Below are 13,946 nucleotides of genomic sequence, written 5' to 3'. Positions count from 1 at the left end.
TTTGCTGATAACACCAAGATTGGAGGCATTGTGGAAGGCTTGCAGAGGGATCTGGACTAACTAGAAAAATGTGGCAGATGGAATTTAATGCAGACAAGTGTGAGGTGTTGCATTTTGGAAGGACAAACCAAGGTAGGACATACATAGTAAATGGTAGGGCACTAAGGAGTTCTGAGGAATAAAGGGATCTGGGAATTCATATATATAATTCCCTGAAAGAGGTATTGCAGGTAGACAGGGTTGTGAAGAAAGCTTTTGGCATCTTGGCCTTCATAAATCAAAGTATTGAGTACAGGAATTGAGATGTTATGGTGAGGCTGTATAAGGTATTGGTGAGGCCAAATTTGGAGTGCATCTGGTCACCAAACTACAGGACGGATATCAATAAGATTGAAAGACTGCAGAGAAAATTTACTAGGATGTTACCAGGCCTTCAGGTGTTGAGTTACAGGGAAAGATTAAATGGGTTAGGACTTTATTCCTCGGAGCATCGAAGATTGATGGGAGATTTGATAGAGGTTTACAAAATTTTGAAAGGTGTAGCTAAATGCGAGTAGACTCTTTCCACTTAAATTAGGAAAGATAAATAAGGGAGGACATGACTTTAGGGTGAAAGGGGAAAGGTTTATGGGGAACAATAGGGGGAACTTCTTTACTTTGAGAGTGGTGGAAGTGTTGAATGAGATGTCATCAGGCTCACTCTTATGTTTTAAAAATAAATTGGATAGATACATGGATGGGAGAGGTCTAGAGGGTTATGGAGTGGGTACAGGTTAGTAGGACTAGTGATTATGAGGTTTTTGGCACAGACTAGAATGAGAAAATGGCCTGTTTTCTATGCTGTTGTTCTATATGACAGATCAGATGCACCTCACCTTCCTTCTATTCCTCTTATCTCCCAAACCTTGTACAACTTCTGTAGCAGCCTCTTACCTTCAGCTTTCCCTCTCTCATCAACCTACCATGTCTTCCAATCTTTTGTTTTCCTGCCCTCCAATCTTCTATAGATTCCCTCAACCACATGTGGTCATCAGCCTCCCATTCTACCCCTTCAATCTGTTTCTCTTCCTCCAACATTGCTTTCCTTCAATCTTCTTCCCACCTCCAACTATCAGCTCCTCTTTCATTTTATCTTCTTTCCTGCCTTCATCCATCTGTGTTTACCTGCAACCTCTGCCCTCCTTTTGCCTGGATACTGATGGGATGATGGTCAGATAAGCACAATAGTGTTGTACAATGTTCCGAGAATGTAGTAAACCTTTCAAGCAACAGTACAGGCATGTTGTTATTGTAGCCACCCTAAATAGGGGAGCAATGACAGGAGAGTGGAAAAGACATTTTTTAAAATTTCCTGCATGTGAAATACATGCAAGGAAAATGGTCTATTGCAATGAGGGTGGCAAATAGATACACCAGATACAACATTGCAAGTCCCTGCCAAGAGTTAATTCAAGTTGTCCACTCTAAAAATGAGGATCTCTGGACGATGGAGCAATATTGAAAATAATAAATGGCATTATCTTGCAAGATGTCTTGAAATGGTCTGTACATTTGTACATGTTGACTTCTTTACTAAAGTACTGTAGTGCAAATAAAAAGTCGTGAGGACTGGAGGGAGAACAAACGCTTTTGTTAGCTTATAACTATGGGTAGGATCTCACAGTAGCCTTTGGAAGGGTTCTGGATTTAGGTGGGAAATCAAGGTTATATGTGATCAGATGGGGGTGGAGTCAGCCATCAACACAACACAATACCAGTGAATCCAAGTTCACTGCAAGTACACATACCCATACAAGTACCTGCACATGCACATGCTCAAATACAGGCACTGACTATCCTCTCATTCACCCCCCACCCCACTTTCTCCAACATGAATATTTTACTCCCTGCATAAAGTCACTCATTTCTTCCACTTCAAGAACATCAGGGAGTCAGAGGGAGGCAACCATATAAGTGGGTGTCCCTTATGATTCTACACCTCATCAATTTGCAGAATATCATCCTCATTCTGATATGTAGAATGGCAATAGAGGCCCAAATGTTATCTCAGGCAGAGGTTGTATGAAATCTCACAGCAATACTTCATAAAATATTTCATTGTCACTTCCACACTCCTTTCATTTTGTCAACTGCCACCACCATCTGTAATGTTGAAACAACTTTTAAGGTATTTGAATGCACTTACTTTCAACTTTGCTATTGCATGGTTTTGCTAAAAATGTCATTTCATCTCTACAATTCACAATTTGCTGTTCACTGCCCAGCAGAGATATCATGGGGGCATCTGACAAACAAAATCAATTCCTCCCTTTGTTATTTCATTGGTGTCTGTTCTAGCACCAGGAATTGACAACAATGCTGACTTAGTGCAAGCAGCCATTGACTTCAATCATCTGCTCACATGAACTTCCTGTAATAAGTTGGACCTTTTCATCGCTGTGATTTCACCCACAACTGCTCTGTGTAAAATGAAAATTCGATTACATGGCACTGGAAAAGAATTGTGCTTCATGATCCATTTTCCCTGCTCATCTCTTTTATTTCTGATTTTTCGCATAACTCCTCCTGGTAGCGCACTGCTATGAAGTCCATACAAATATTTCATGTCTTTGTTTTTTATTCCCTTCTCCTTGCACCCCCTTCCTTTTTAGCCTGCATCTCCTGTGTGCTGTGCGTTTGTAATATCTTGTAGCTTCAACAAAGGCTTATTAATTCCTCTGGTTCTCTCCACTATAGTTGTCCTGGCTTTCAGCACTTTGGCTTGTCCTGTTCTAGTCCCAGCTGCTACTGCTGAACTGAATTCATTCATTCTTTCACTCGCGCGCACACACACACACACACACACACACACACACACACACACACACACACACACACACACACACACACACACACACACACAGAGAAATGCCTGTTTTACTCACTTTGCTTGCAAAACCACGCTACCCTCTTAGAACAGCAACCTGCACCCAGACAGACTGTGGCTTAGAACCTAATCCTCCAAGTTCTTTCATCTGTTGCTTTTCCAAACAGCCATCCATTAGTGAGGTCTCGATAGGCACTCCCCAAAACTTTTGTAAAGGCATTTGGAGTGGCCTGTCTGGCTTGAGCAGAGGTCCAGTATTTTAAATGAAATCTGTTTTGAAGTGTTGTATGTGACCTACACTAAAAAACCTGCCCCAATTTATCTCCCAAAAACACAACATAATTTGTCACATTAATGTCTGTGTTGCTGGCAAGTTGCTACCTTTGGGTTTAAGTCACGTTTGAGAATTTAATAAAGGGTTTTTGGAGGTTTAATTTTCCCAATTTATATTAATGCTGTTCAGCAAGAACAGGAAGTCCAACACAAGTTAAATTGCCAAAACAAAAATCACGGTATTCACTGTAAACTACTTTTATCTGATGAAAAAAATTAGGTAAATTTGAAAAAAAAATTAATTGTGAAACTTTGTTCCTACTTGAGACTTCAACCTCAATTGAATGCTTTGCTAACTTTTCTGATGGCAATTGAACACTTCTTTGAACAGATCTACCTCACACATTAACATGCATTTGATTACCACTTGATTTACTCAAAATTTGTGAAATATGTGATTACAGTTTCCCATCTTGTTCACCTGTCGTTTTGGGCTGCATCAGATCTTTCAGCACCTGTTGTGTGATGCAATAAAAGTTCCATTAAACTCCATGTGGTTATGAGTAAAAGCTAAAGATTGGTAGAGATTAAACTTTATAACCTACAATCTGTCAGCGATTAGGTCAAATTTCTACAATTTTGCAACAAGGATGTGAACTTTCACAGTCTCATTTCATACTGAGACAATGTTGGTTCATTAAGTTGGCCCAGATGCATTAAGTGGTACTTGCTCCCTCATTCATTCTGAAAATAAGATTTTTCCATCTGTGATAGAAGTGGGAAGGAACAGATCTCCAATTTATGAAGGGCACAAAGGAACAACCAGCAAGGTACAATTTGTGTCACTTGAAAAGCAGCCTGCCTTGTATTGGGAAGTGCACTTGAGCCACTCTGGGTGACAGAGAAAAATTGAGAGAATCTGCCAATGAAGATTGTATAGCACTTTTTACATTTTCAAAAGACAATGCATTAGTTGAATTGAGGGAGATTTGCTTACAAATATTGCTCGACATGTTTACATATTGGGGGGGGGGGAAACAATTTGTGTGTGCCCTCCTCGCAAAAATGTTTCACTCCATCCACTGAAGACTGGGGAAATCCTTAAGACATTACAAATGAAGGCTACTGCTTTCAAGGGGGATGCATATTCTAATAAAACATACTCTATGATCAAATAATAACTGACTTCTGAAAGTAGCATTTTCAGAGTTTTTGCATAAGTGACCAGTCCATTGTAACTGAGAAAATAATTGAGGAAGATTTGAATATTAACATGGTATTTTAGCTCTGTTTCTGAGTCCAGAATCTGCCATTTGAGTTTGAAACATCTTGTGAATTATCATTGACTTTGGCGATATGGGGTTCAAGCCATTTTAACACATTTAGCTAATTGGGGTGAGGTTGCACTGGATTGCCTGTGAAAGGATACAAACCAGGAGTTGTCCAGATAATAATTTGGATATGGTTATCGGAGATAGGAGAAAAAAAAAGAAAAATCCAGTTGAAACAGAAAGATAAAGCCATATTTCTGGGAAGCAAAAGTAAAAGAGAGCAATTGGCTGAAGTTTTTAAAATTTAGGAATGTCCAGGGAGCTAAAATGTGACCAGGTAGAGGATGAGTTGCTCATGTTGAGTGTTGTTGGAGCAAATTGAGAGATTAATTAGCAATTTTTCTTTTGCCATGCATTTAGTGTCCACAATACAGTCTTCTCAGCATTGGAGAAAAAAAATGCAGATTGGGGAACCACTTTGAAGATCATTTCCATTCAGTCTGCAAGATGACCCTAAGTTTCCCGTCACCTGTTGCTTTAATTCTCCACACTGCTGCCACTCCGTCCTCCCAGTCTTTGGCCTCGTTTGAAGCCAATGGATGTCTGCAAAAGAGCACCTTGTTTCCTCTTTAAATATGCTGCAGCCTTCAAGATGTAATACTGAATTTAACAATTTCAGGTAATTATCCATTTTGTCTCAGATGTAGCTGTTTCAAATAGCTTATTTCACTTTTGGGTTTCCAGCTGCTAGTTATTAAGTTAACCATTACCTGTCAACAGAAGTTCAGACCTAATCACAGCTGTCGCTGGTGTCCTTTCCTCCATAATACCGGCTTCTCACCGCCCCACCCCCCCCCACACCCACAAACTTGAAACGTATTCCATTGAGGGATCGTTGTCCTGAAATATTATCAATCTTTGTTTCTCTTCTCACTGTTGCTACTTGACATTTTGAGTGTTTTTATTACCAGTAAATATTTTTCACATGGCATATTCAATCCACAGTTAAACTCAAATAAAAAGAAATTAAATTAGAAGAAGTCATTGAATTAATTTTTGATATGTTGTAGGCTAAACCAATGTTTGTCCTTGCATTTTTCTTAAATTAACAATCAAACAATTTAGACAGCTTATTATTTGTCTGACTACAGTAAGACAGACTAGATCATTCACGTCTGAATTATTGGGAAACTTACAAATCTATACCACAGCATTAGATTCATTATGTGATTGAAGTTGACATGAATGCTCAGATGCATAGATTCAGTGCCAAAACTTAATGGTTGTTACATTCTCTTCTCCAGTCTTTCATGGTTTTTAAAAAAAATATAATTTATACATAAAATATTTCAGGTGCAGTTTTTTTGTTTTGGAGATAATTTGTTGCAAAATACCAGATGACACTAAGAGAAACAGGGTGATGACCATAAAGCATTTTGGGCTGTTGAGATTCAGCGATTACTAAATGAATAGAGAGTATTCCTTGTCTCTTCATTGTATTGGGAGCTGCTTGTCTTCCACTGCTGCTGATGCCAAGTGAACATTAAGTGAACATTGTGAGCTGAATAAGCTATTATGCTGCAAAAGGCCAGCAGAGAAATAGAACACTGCATCACAGTGGAGGCTCTTTGGCCCTCAGTGTTGTGCCATTTCAAATGATCAATTGATGCTTTGTGAAACCTTTAAGTTACTTTGCTGGGGTGGGGGATCTATTACCAGAGATGCCATGCTTACTGCAGGATGACAAGTTCGTAATGGGAGAACTTTAGGTTACAGTGTGTCAGATTTTCCACAATGATGACTTTTGATTGTGTTGTTATTCTCAGTGCTTGCAAAAAGCATTGTATAATGATGGAGAAAGAACCATCTGATGGTATATCGTTGCAGGACAGGATTTGGACTGACAATTCTGCTGCGTGAATTTATAATCTTTGCAGGGAAGAGGAATGAGCGAGTCCCCCAAGTGCAAAAGCAAATAATGCCAGAGCCCATAGTATGTACCAGGTAGCATAACACTTCCCACAGGCAAAATGAAAAGAATGTCTTGAGAGACAATTTATGAGAGAAGTGATGTTCAGCTCACACTTTACACAGGGCTGCTTTAATTGCATTGAAGTTTTGAAAATGGTTTTCAGAAAGGATACCTGCATCTCGTCAATAATTCATCAATTATTCTTTTGAAATTTAATTACTAAGTGTGAGAAGTTAAAATTTCACAGCTGGGTAAGCCATCTATTTTTCATATGCACTCCCTTCATTATACCATCTGAAGGAATAATCACATCTATTCGGCTCCTGAATGAAATAGCTATCTTCCAATCATCCCTGTTCCTCCCCAATTTTGCTACTTAACATTCAGCATTTTCAGTTTTTTGCTCATTTCCAATATTTGCCTTTTTTTTTGCTCGATATATTCTCCAATTATAATTTATGATTGGTGCGGGGTTTGCAGCAATTCTCCTAGGGATAAGTTCATTCATGGAGGAGGAACCAGGAATCAGTCACTACCCTATCAAAAGAATACTTGCATTAATTTACTAACCAATGCAATGACCTTGAATTCAACCTGGAAAGAGCCTTTTTGTTATCAGCTCCACAGGAATAATGGACCTTGATGAATATTTACAGAAGTACCCAGACCCCTCAAAGAATATAATATTGTTCAACCCCAGTTATTCTTGGAGAAAACATTAATTTAAACATAACATTGTAATTAAGCATGTGCATCCCACAGAGTTCAAATCACCAGTAAACATTGATTTGAATATTTTATTGGATTATCACTCATTGCCTTCATCTTGCAATCTTGTGGAAAGTTGGCGTGGTTACAATATGGTAAATAAGCTTTGAATTTTTAATTAATATTTGAAAATTATAATAATATAGTTGTACATATTTTAATATGCAATTAGAGGTCTAACATTGGTTAAAAATTTGACAGTCATTTAGATGTTGTTGGAGGGAAGAGCATCCAAATAACTTTTTCCAGGTTGATTTGTCATGATTTGCCCAGACATTTTCATTTTATAAAAATGATGAAGTTACAGATTATTTTTAAATGTGCTGAATAATCTGAAAAATAGTAATTGGTCTTTTCGTCTGAAAGTTTGGGAGATGAGGAAGTGGTGGGGGCAATGTTAGGTGACAATGTCAAATCAACAGCACTCTCTTCCAAATTTTGCTTCCATCATCAATAGAAAAGTAATTTAGAACATGTTTAAGAATGGCCAGCAGGAACCAATGTATAGCATTGTCGTATTTTTATGAGGTTACAGAGCATAGAAACAGTTGCTTGTGTCCCTTCCGCTGATCAGATCCAGTCTATCATAATCCCATTCCAACACTTGGTCTATAATAATCTATATCTTGGTAATTCAAGCACTTGTTCCTTATTAAATTTTCTCAAGCAGGGTCTGGAAGACAACCATCCTATGGGTGAAAACAAAATCTTTTTTGACACTTTTCACCTCACCGGAGCCTTCTGATTTTGGCTGTTGTGAGAAGTTTCTCACTATCTACCCCATCCATGCCCCTCTCCAGCCTGTCCAGTCTCTCCCCATAGTCCATCATAGGCTCAGCATTGAACCTAAACCAATGCATATGGTGTACTTGGTGTGGCTACCTTGACATCAGCGAAACAATGCACCAATTAGGTGACTGCTTTTCTGAACACTTGCATTCTGTTTGTGGCTCTAAACTTGACCTTCTCATAGCCAACCACTTCAACTCCCCCAACATGTCTGTCCTTGGCCTTGTCCATTTTTTAGGGCAAGGTTAATAAAATGAGGATCAGCGCATCACATTTCTCTTTGTCAGCCATAAACTGAATGGCGTGAACATTGAGTTTTTCCAATTTTAAGTACCTCCTACACTGATCTGATTCCACTGTTTACATCTCTTCCTTTCATACTCCTGTACTTTTTTCTCCCTTTCTCTAACCTTTCTTTCCCCACTCCCTTCCTTATAGTTTCTCCCTCTCCCTGTCTCTCCACCTCCACACCTTCTGAGTTGTACTCTGTCGCTTCAAGGCCTTTTCCCCCTTTAAATTTGTAATTTCACCTATTCTATCTTAGTTTTGATAGAGGGTTGAGATTCAAAATGTTTACTGACCATCTCTACCCATGTATTTTTCTTCTGCATGCAAATTAGAAGCTTGGGAAGAGGAAACTAGGAGCAGACAGTGATGATGACGAGTTTATTGTAATACACACAAGGATAATGTACATGTGTACCAACATTTTCAGTTGCTGCAGCCAGATACCTTTTGTAAAATAAAGCACAACTTCAAGAAAGTATATATGAAATTTTCCCTGTATGGAAAGAAATAATATATATCATAGACATTTTTTTTCTCTGGTTAACCATGCACTTTTCTCCATCGTCACCTCAATGGGCCAAAGAGCATTTTTTAACGCTGCCTCTTTCTATCTGTAAGGTTATTTCACCACATTAAATCTGCATAATGATCCTATTTGTTCACAATTTATGCTGTAACACTCTGTCCATATAATCCCACCAACTCGCAGTTTGTATCATTTATCTCACATGACAGACAACAGTTGACAATTGCATATATTGGGCTGTGGGAGGAAATGGAAACACATGCAGTTACAGGGAAAGCTTGAAAACTCCACACAGTCAGCAGCTGGAGCTGAATTCAATTAAATGCAGTTTTATTTTCTAAAGATGCTTGTTTATGTAGGTATCCCTTTTCAATCTCTAATATTGGCAGAATTATCAGGTTATTCTATAATTATAAAAGATGCATAGTGTCACTGAACAATGGGCATGAGTAAGTTATGATTTGGCTTTTTGCAGACATAAAACCTAGTGCAAGTTGTCTAAATTCTTTGAATGTCTGCATTCAGCTGGAAACTTCATATATTGTTCAAATGAATCACAGAATGCTGTCCGCTGTTGTCGCTGGTGAAGAATTTGCTGCCTTTGGATGAACAGTTTTAATGTTTAGCTTTGAGAAATGTTGGATGAGTAGTTATACACAGAAAAGCAAGGGTTCAGAAGTATAGAGATGGCTGAAATTGAGAATATTTCATGATTTAATTTAAGATCTTTTCAAGTGAATATTTGAGCACCTTTTTAAAATCCGCAGCAATTTATACAATTTGCAATGATGCGTGCAGCAGAAGTTAAAGGGGAGGTGGGGGGTGGGGGGGGGGGGTGGAAACTGCTGGAACTCTTATTTAGAGCTGCCCTAATATTTGCTTTCCAAAATACTTTGTCCTCACTTCTCATTGTGACCCTCTGCTGGTAGCTTAGTTGATCCTTGAGATCCCAAAGTGTCCCAATTCCAAATGATGCCACAACAACCCACTTCCCTCCCATTGCCCTCTGATGAAGATCAGAGATATGAGGCTAATGGTATGATAAGTTCATCTTGGGGCACAAAGCAATCTCGTTCTTTGTCAAGATGATGTGAAATGTGATTTTTCTTTGATTTTTCCATTATGTTAGAAGCTGCTATGTATGAAGCTCCATTTATTGACAATCACTGGTTTTCCTAACTCATTGAGTGTGGGTATTCCAGTGAAACATTTCTTGAGTTAACAGTGCTGTCAGTGAGAAAGTCCCTGATGAATAAAAAGTGGTATCTCCATCTTTGGCAGACAAACTGTGGTACATTTCTCAGACAGGACATACCTAATGTTGGGTGGAGATTGGACTTCATGGTGTTTCCTGGATGTTACGTTCTTGGATCTTCTATTTTAACTGTAACATTAAACAATTTTAACAGAATAGATCAATATCACTGTTAAATTAGTAGATGGGAAATGCTTTGGGAGTAAGTTGGGTAAATGCTAATGTTGTAGTAACAACTTTCAACCTTGCAGAGCTTCAGTGCACCATTTGATCTGAGGTTTTAGTAATTATAGTAATCCATCAGTTAGGTATGTAGTCTTTGAACCAAAAGTTAACTGTAAAGGAGTTTTGATTAGTTAATAACTATATTATTGCATGAAATCACCAACTTCTTTCAAAAAGATATCTTTGAATTATGTGAAAAGTCTGGAAACATTTTGGAAATACTTCAAGAATAATCCACAGTAATAACATTGACTGAACTAAGTGATAACTTGAGGAAGTGATGCTCCACATTTTTATTCCTGTGAATAAGAGAATAAGTTTGCAGATGACATGAAGAATGGAGGCATTGTGGATAGTGTAGATCGTCATAGGTCACAACAAGATGCAGAGTTGGACAGAGAAGTGGAAGATGGATTTCATTTCCGATAAATGTAAAGTTGAACTTGAAGGCAGAGGGTAGCACAATATGGACATTAAATATATAGGTACATGGATGTTAGAAAAAGAGAGGGCAGTTGTTATGAGGTAGGGAAAGGATTAGATTGTTGTGGAATAGGTTTACATGGGTCAGCACAATATCATGGGCTGTGCTGTACAGATGGTTCCCTACTTACAATCTATGCAACTTATGACCATCCATACATATGACTGGAAATATGCTGTATAAACTTTAAAAATAAATAAAAAATATATGTAAATATAAATATTATGTGTCAGGTCCTGGGGATCCAGGGGCTGTTTATTTTGATGGAGCAACATGGCAGTGGCTATGGGCCGGGATGGCTCTGAGATACCGCTGTCACTGTAGGTATTCTATTTTTGGGACATGAAGGCAGTGGCAGAGCCAGTGTTTGATGTGGGGGAGATGAACACAGGCCAGATGGTGGTGGACAACAGGTCTTTCCAGTGCCAGGCAGGCTGGGCTGCAGACAAAATGCCACAGGTGCAGCTTAAGAGCATGTCAACTCGAAGTATCTTACATCTGACTTGTGTCCATTTTGAGATGCGACCAATTGGTCAGAATGGAACTCGGACACGTGTTGGGGACCACGTGTAATGCTCTGGGTAACAATATTTGAAAGTTACTGTTTACTAGTGTGTCAGTTCTTCAGCACAGACTGAAGATTTAAATATCTCTTTCATTTAATTTGTTTTGAGTTTTTTAATATATTGAATTGGGAAGGTTGAATTGCATAAACTTTAACTGAGTTTTATGCAGTTATTGCAGGGAGCTCTACAGCATTACTAAGGTCTCCAAAATTTAATTTTGTGTGCGCTAGACACTTTGGGGTGAAGTTTCAAGAATTAATTGCCACCAGCAAATAAAGTTTTAAGTCGTTTTAAATTATGTTTAGAAGATATGGCAATCAGCTTAGACAAATACAATAATTACAGTGAGAGAACTAAAGTTAATATGAGTGAAGATATGTTTGTCACAATATAAATTTGAATCCTCTTTGTAAAAAATCCACAACTCCGCTAAAAGCCAGTATCTCTAATCAATTTACTTTTGTTGTTCAGGCCTTCATTTCCTGTCACTTGGAACAAAAATTATTGTCTCCTGTTTGGACGTCTGAATGGATGAGGAGATGCTCCACCCTTCAAATAATGTTCTGTATCTGTTTGCAAGGATGCTGTCAGAGGGCAGCAGCAATCATCAAATACCCACACCACCCAGCACTCATTCTGTTCTCACTGCTGCCATTAGGGAAGAGGTATAGGTGCCGCAAGACTCGCATCACCAGGTTCAGGAACACCTGCTACCCCATCACCATCAAATTCCTCAACAACAAACTCAAACTTAAGGACACTTATTTGTGCACTTTATTGAATTTCTCTGCTCTCCCTGTATTGCACAGTCAGTTTGTTTACATTTGTTATCTATTTACAGTTCTTTTGATTGTTTACATCAGTGGTTCTCAACCTTTTTCTTTCTCACTTACATAGTATTCCCTATGCCATAGATGCTCTGTGATTAATACAGACTTGCTTAAGGTGGGATGTGGTGGAAAGAAAAAGTTTGAAAACCACTGTTTTAATCGTATTTAATTGACTAGTTATGTGCATGGTTTCATAACTCCAAAGGAAATGGGCCAATGACAATTTTTCTCAAGCAAAATATATTAGTAACAATTGGGTTTAGAGCAGTGATTCTCAACCTTCCCTTCCCACTCACATCCCACCTTAAGCAATCCATTACTAATCACAGAGCACCAATGGCATAGGGATTACTAAAGTGGGATGTGAGTGGAAAGAAAAAGGTTCAGAACCACTGGATTACATGTTCACAGTGTGTGCAGTTTATTTTTTGCACTACCAATTAGTGGTAATTCTGCTGCACCTGCAGGAAAAAAGGAATCTCAGGGTTGTATGTGATGTCATGTATGTACTCTGACAATAAATCTGAAATGCAGATGTGGGCCTTAATCAGTCAAGAGAGCTATTTGAGATGGGTTTTGGAGCAAGATTCCAACATCTATTTCATTTGTGGGCCCAAATGCAAAATTCTGTAGCAGTTTTGGGTGTTAATATAAGATTGTTGTGCACTCATTGCTGTTCTGGATTGAGGCTGAGTCTGCACCTCTATGGTGGTGAGAGGATGGCGAGAGGAAGAGGCCTGTGGTTAGAAGATGAGAGTCAGGTTGGCAAAAAAGATGAGAACTGTGAAAGAGCAGTGTGTTTTAGAGAGTGCAAACCTTACACAATGATTAGGCTGAAGGTTGGGAAATGGGATTTGAGTCAGGGTTTGGATAAGAAGCTAGTGGATAGTGGGGCTGGAGGGTGGGGTTGCTGTGTAGTATATGTGAGTTGGTAATCAGGACTTTGTCACAGAATCAGTGGATCAGGACTATCAAGGTTGGATCATTTGGAGGGTTAAAGCTCGGGACATCAAAGGTTGGTGAACTGAGCAATCAGAAGGTTATGACCATCCACTCTGCCACACCATTTCATCCACTCTCCTTTCCTTTTGTTCTGAATTAAATTCTGAAACGTTTGAGTGCAGACAAAAGGTCATCAAGCTGAAATGTTAGATTTTTTTTCTTCCTCTGCATAGCTAGCTGCTGCCTGACTTGCATCTCTTCCTCTCACTATTTCATTAACTTACTTTGATGCCATCTGTGGTGATGATGCTTTTGAATTTCAAAAACTGTTATTCACATCTTTAATGCTATGTGTAACTTTAATATTTCTATAACTGAAGAATTCTTGCAAGTGACTGTTCTACACAGCAAGTTTCGTGCTTAGGATTGGAATTGGCAGAATACATCACCACACAGACCCCAATAGCCAGGAGTACCCTATGGACTTACTGGCCAACCATCAGCACAAAGTGGTCTGTTTTTCCTGCACAGATGTTAGCTGAGACTCTAGAATAGTTCTGGTATTTTACTTGGGTTTATTTTTTAATGTGAGCTATGATCTGTTTTCACATCTAAACTCCAGATTCTTTTAATTTATAATTTGTATTGGATGATAATGAGATCGTTTCTAATGCAAAGTGAGGGGAAATGATCCCTTCCACTGAGAATAAGTGCAATTCACCCTGGATATCCGCTGCAATTTATTTTAAAGATAACAGCTTGAATCATGATAGTTGTCTGCCTTCTCACTCGGGGCTAATATGTGGCATTGGAAGCTAAAAATGAAGGGAAGTAATTAGGGGGGGGGGGGAAAGCAGTGAAAAGACATACAGACTTATTAACATAAATCTT

The 13,946-nt window shown here is 38.6% G+C and overlaps 1 protein-coding gene and 1 long non-coding RNA gene across 8 annotated transcripts in view; both read left to right on the top strand.

The window, feature by feature from the left end:
• Positions 1 to 13,946, top strand: part of clstn2a (calsyntenin 2a) — a 453,983-nt gene that overhangs the window by 30,697 nt on the left and 409,340 nt on the right. The window lies entirely within an intron of this gene.
• The window catches only part of LOC138742362 (uncharacterized), a 55,282-nt gene that overhangs the window by 30,267 nt on the left and 11,069 nt on the right, over positions 1 to 13,946 (top strand). For all 4 annotated transcript variants that reach the window (XR_011344110.1, XR_011344109.1, XR_011344108.1 and 1 more), the window contains one exon: positions 4,831 to 5,089. This is a non-coding gene — a long non-coding RNA (uncharacterized lncRNA). The remainder of the gene's footprint in view (positions 1 to 4,830; positions 5,090 to 13,946) is intronic.

This window comes from Narcine bancroftii, chromosome 9, assembly GCF_036971445.1.
Source record: "Narcine bancroftii isolate sNarBan1 chromosome 9, sNarBan1.hap1, whole genome shotgun sequence".
Taxonomy (NCBI): Eukaryota; Metazoa; Chordata; class Chondrichthyes; order Torpediniformes; family Narcinidae; genus Narcine; species Narcine bancroftii.
This window is presented reverse-complemented; position numbering and strand designations above follow the sequence as displayed.